Consider the following 5573-nt stretch of genomic DNA (forward strand, 5'->3'; position numbering starts at 1 on the left):
TAAATTAATCTAGTCCCATTTGCCAGCATTTGGCTCTTTTCCCTCGGAAGCAGGGGTGGGGAACCCTGCAGCCTTTTCGGCCAGTGTGTGTGGCCTTTTGAATGAACCCAAACTTTAGGTAAAACCAATGACTGCAGATGCTGGAAACCAGAGTCTAGATTAGAGTGGGTGCTGGAAAAGCACAGCAGGTCAGGCAGCATCCGAGCAGCAGGAAAATCGACGTTTCGGGCAAAAGGCCTTCATCAGGAATGAGGAACATCAGGTATTCCTGATGAAGGGCTTTTGCCCGAAATGTCGATTTTCCTGCTCCTCGGATGCTGCCTGACCTGATGTGCTTTTCCAGCAACACTCTAATCTAGATCCTGAATCCAAATTTTGCAGAACAAATCTTTCATTTTTTATTCATATGTTATTTTTCATCCTTTATTATTTTTAATCTTAAAATGAATGTATTTAAAATACCAGAGAGTAAAAGAAAATTCAAGGAAATAATCCTCACAGACTGACTGCCACAATTTTAAAAATGTGCATTTTGAAGATTATATAATTGAAGTTTATTGGATGCGGCCTTATTAGATTTCAACTAACATAACGCAGCCTTCTAACATGAAAAGGTTCCCCACCTCAGCCCTAAACCCTTCCTATTCATAGAATCCCTACAGCGTAGAAACAGGCCCTTCGGCCCAACAGGTCCACACCGACCCTCCGAAGAGTATCCCACCCAAACCCATTCCCCTACCCTACCACTATTTTTTTTTTACCCCTAACAAACATACCCCTGGACACTACGGGGCAATTTAGCACTGGCCAATCCACCCTGAGCTGCACTTCTTTGGACTGTGGGAGGAAACCGGAGCACCCGGAGGAAACCCACGCAGACACGGGGAGAATGTGCAAACTCCACACAGACAGTCGCCCTGAGGCTAGAGTCGAACCTGGCTCCCTGAGGCGGCAGTGCTAACCACTGAGCCGCCCAGATACATGCATCCAGATGTGTTCCGTGAGAAATGGGATGGGAAATGGAGTGTCGAACAATCAAACAAAAAGGGAAATTATAGTTAGTTAGAGAATGATCAGAGTCCAAAGCATTTGATTGAACTAAAATTTGACACGATGCTGCAAGTTCACTAGGATGGAATTAATAGATATTTCAGCGAAATAACTAATAAACAGTAGGTGAACACACAAGTGCTGGCGATCACAGCAGGCCAGGCAACATCCATGGAGAGCAAACTAGTATTTCAAATCTAGATGTTAGTTAGCTTGCTCTCTCTCCTTGGATGCTACCTGACCCACTGTGATCTCTAGTGTTTGCTGATTTCAGCATCTGCAGTAATTTGCTCCCATGGTGAGCTGTAACATGCAAACTAGGTAAAGGATGCATTGACCTTGATCTGCAGAAGATGGCGCATACTGGTTTGTCAAAAATGATAAGGTGCAGGTTGTAGAATCGTTCAGACTAAAGCAACGTGCAATTCTAGTGAACTTATCCCCAAAGTTACGCTCGGAAACTGATCATTGTATCTTGTGATAGGGGTGGCACAGTGGCTCAGCGGTTAGCAGTGCTGCCTCTCAGCGCCTGGGACCTGGATTCGATTCCCGCCTCGAGCGACTGTCTGTGTGGAGTTTGCACATTCTCCCACAGTCCAAAAAGATGTGCAGGTCAGGTGAATTGGCTATTCTAAATTGCCCATTGTGTTAGGGGCATTAGTCAGGGGTAAACGGGTCTGGGTGGGTTGCTCTTCGGAGGGTCGGTGTGGACTTGTTAGGCCGAAGGGCCGGTTTCCACAGTGTAGGGAATCTAATCAAAAATCTAATCTAATTTGAGATTCAGAGCTGTTAATACAATTGAGAGGTCAGATTTGATATAGTGGCATATTGGTGTTGGTCCATGTGTCTGAAGGATTTGCGTGATTATCTTGAGTATTTTTAGACATTGTTATGTCTTTAAGAAGAGAAGTGCAAAAGGGAGTTCCCTTTTATAAGGGGAGAGTTAGGGACTCAATAAAGTGTGAGTCAGCTTTCAGTTTAAAATCAGAGGTGGTTAAAAATAGGGGAAACACCCAAAGCCTGGAAAAGGTAGCATTTTATTTTCAAACGATAGATATCTTGGGTTGGAGTTCAATGTGTAAAACAGCCAAGAAAGGGAGGGAGTTTATAACTGTTGATAAAAGGGCTGTCTAGTTAAAAGTTCCCGATCAGAAGTGTTTGGTTAAAACTGTCATCTAAAGCTGAGAAAGCCTACACAGGACTTAAATGAAGGCTCGACGAAGTTTACGAGATTCTTAAGGTCAGAAATTGAAGGCACAACGATATGTTCTCTGTGAGCACTGTATGGAGGTGCTGTTGGGATTGTGGTTTGCTGTATTTCAAAATCTTTAAATGCAAATTCACTGTAAATAGAATGCATTATTCTATTTCATCTGCATTTGCACTGCACAATAAAAACTTGTTTTATTGTTTAAGCCACAACTGTAGCATTGCTTTATTGCATTTCTGTCAGAGAAAACAAATTCTGTATAGAGTCAGAGCCATACAGTATGGAAACAGACCGTTTGGTCCAACTCGTCTCTGCTGACCAGATATCCTAAATTAATCCTATCCATGCCCTTCATGATTTCATAAAACCTCTATAAAAGTCACCCCTCAGCCTCCAACGCTCTGAGGAAATTTGCCCCAGCCTATTCAGCTTCTCCCTATAGCTCAACCTGGCAACATCCTGGTAAATCTTTTCTGAACGCTTTCAAGTTTCACAACACCCTTCCTCACAGCAGGGAGACCAGAACTGAATGCAGTATTGCAAACGCGGCCTCACCACTGTCCTGTCCAGCCCCAAAATGTTCTCCCAGCTCCAGTACTCAATGCACTGACCAATTAAAGATAAGTGTCTCAAACACCTTCACTGACCTGTCTACCTAAGACTCTTCTCTTCAAGGAGCTACAAAGGGACATCCAAGGTTATTGCCGAAACTGAAAAGCAAAACACGATTAAGACAAATTTAATTCTGGGATTTGACTTGTCCAGTAATACCATCACGTGGTATCTCGGTATAATTTGATGTCAACATATCATGACTATTAATATAACAGGGTTGGGGAATCACAGACGAGAGGGCATCAGTTCAAGGTAGAGAGGAAAGGATAAAAGGGAACCTGAGGAGCAATGCTTTTTACACAGAGGGTGGTACATGTCTGGAATGAGCTGCCAGCGGAACTGGTTGAGGTGGGAATGGCAGTACGCGGCTCAGTGGGTGAGCACTGCTGCCTCACAGCACCAGGGTCCCAGGTTCAATTCCAACCTCAGGCGACTGTCTTGTGTGGAGTTTGCACATTCACCCTGTGTCTGCGTGGGTTTCCTCCGGGTTCCTCCCACAGTCCACAGATGTGCAGGTCAGGGTGAATTGGCCGTGCTAAATTGTCCCCTAGTGTTAGGTGCATTGGTCAGAGGGAAATGGGTCTAGGTGGGTTACTCTTCGGAGGGTCGGTGTGGACTGGTTGGGATGAAGGGCCTGTTTCCACACTGTAGGGAATCTAATCTATTAACTACATTTGGACAAATTGGAAAGGATTAGAAGGATATGGGCCAAGTGCACAGAAATGGGGTTAGCGCTGACAGACATTTTGGGCAGCGTGGACCAGTTTGGGTGTCGTGAAACTTGAAAGGGTTCAGAAAAGATTTACAAGGATGTTGCCAGCGTTGAGCTACAGGGCGAGGCTGAACAAGCCGGGGCTGTTTTCCCTGGAGCGTCAGAGGCTGAGGGGTGACCTTATAGAGGTTTATAAAATCATTAGGGGCATGGGTAGGGTAAACAGACAAGGTCTTTTCCCTGGGGTGGGGGAAGTCCAGAACTAGAGGGGCATAGGTTTAGGGTGAGGGGGGTAAATTTAAAAGGGATCTGAGAGGCAACGTTTTCACTCAGAGGGTGGTGCGTGTATGGAATGAGCTGCCAGAGGAAGTGGTGGAGGCTGGTACAATGACAGCATTTAAAAGGCATCTGGATGGGGACATGAATAGGAAGGGTTTGGAGGGATATGGTCCAGGTGCTGGCAAATGGGGCTGGATTAGGTTAGGATACTGGGTCGGCATGGACGTGTTGGACCGAAGGGTCTGTTTCCATGCTGTACATCTCTATGACATAAACAGCCTGCTTTTGAAAGAAAACCTTTGCATATTTTTTTGGAGTCGTGCTGTGCTGCCTGATTTACATAATTTTCAGAGCTTGGCTTTCACACTAGTGGCATATGGGTGCTCACGTATTATTTGTGAAGGGTGTAATAAATCACTGCAGCAGACTTGCTTTCTGGATACATAACCTACTCCATTGAGTTTCAGAGAACAGTGAACCTCTGAGAGTATTAAGTGTATTGGATTCAGCACTGGCAGTGCGAACACTGAAGGCCATTAGCTTGTGCTGGTTTTAGGACAGTCGCGACTTCATCGCAGCGCAGCTCTTAATGCAGTACAGAACAGTTCAGGGAGGTTACACTTGCAACCTCCAGGTCAGGATTACGTGCGTTAGAAAAATCGACAAGAACATGGAAGAGATTGAGAAAGCCCTGGCTTTCAATTCTGTGACTATTCACGCCAGCGAGTTTAGAGAAAGTGCGTAGCTGAGGTTCAGGTCCTGGATGGAGGTTTGCTCGCTGAGCTGGAAGGTTCGTTTCCAGCCGTCTTGTCGCCCTACGAGGTAACATCTTCAGTGGGCCTCCGGGCGAAGCACTGCTGATAATTCCTGCTTTCTATTTACATGGTTGATTTCCTGCGGTAATGTCATTTCTGGTTCTTTTTTCTTAGGGGGTGGTAAATGGGGTCCAACTCGACGTGTTTGTTGAGTGCGTTCCGGTTGGAATAGTAGGGTGACAAAACATCTGAAAGTGAACTTTCCAGCGCAGCGAGCAGTATTCACATAAGGCCGTGTCACAGGTACGAACTGGGAACTTACACTTTTGAAACAAATGAATAATCTGTCTGAAATTGACACTGTAAGGCGATGGTATTTGGGCACAGCTGTCTGTGTTTTGATAACTTGCTTTATTTTATATTAGTGATTTTCTTTCAGTGCTTAGCTTTGGTTAAAACCAAAGCAGCAGCTTTTGGTGCTGACGCTCCATTGAGTAAGGCATCACATTTGTTAAACAGAAAGGATCCGATGTCCAGGTTTCAGCCTGTGAAAACAGCTCTGCAGCAGCACTAACAGCTAGAATTACAACAAGTGGGGATGGTGCAAAGGGGGTCAATTAACACCCCGATCGAGCTTCAGGAAGGCAATTGCGGGAGAATGCTGTTCATGCCTTCGCCATGAGGAGGATAAATGGGGTTGGGACACTCCTGAGATGCACTGGGAGCGTCCCAGCTGCTAAATACAAGGCTGCGCACCGTGAAGAGGGACACAATCAGGGCGGGTGACTGAGCAGGGGAGCGAGACCAAGGAGGGGGGCGATGCACTGGGAGCGTCCCAGCTGCTAAATACAAGGCTGCGCACCGTGAAGAGGGACACAATCAGGGCGGGTGACTGAGCAGGGGAGCGAGACCAAGGAGGGGGGCGAGAGAGAGACAGACGGGGGGTGGTGTG

The sequence above is a fragment of the Chiloscyllium plagiosum genome, unplaced genomic scaffold (genome assembly GCF_004010195.1).
Source record: "Chiloscyllium plagiosum isolate BGI_BamShark_2017 unplaced genomic scaffold, ASM401019v2 scaf_5072, whole genome shotgun sequence".
In the NCBI taxonomy this organism is placed as follows: Eukaryota; Metazoa; Chordata; class Chondrichthyes; order Orectolobiformes; family Hemiscylliidae; genus Chiloscyllium; species Chiloscyllium plagiosum.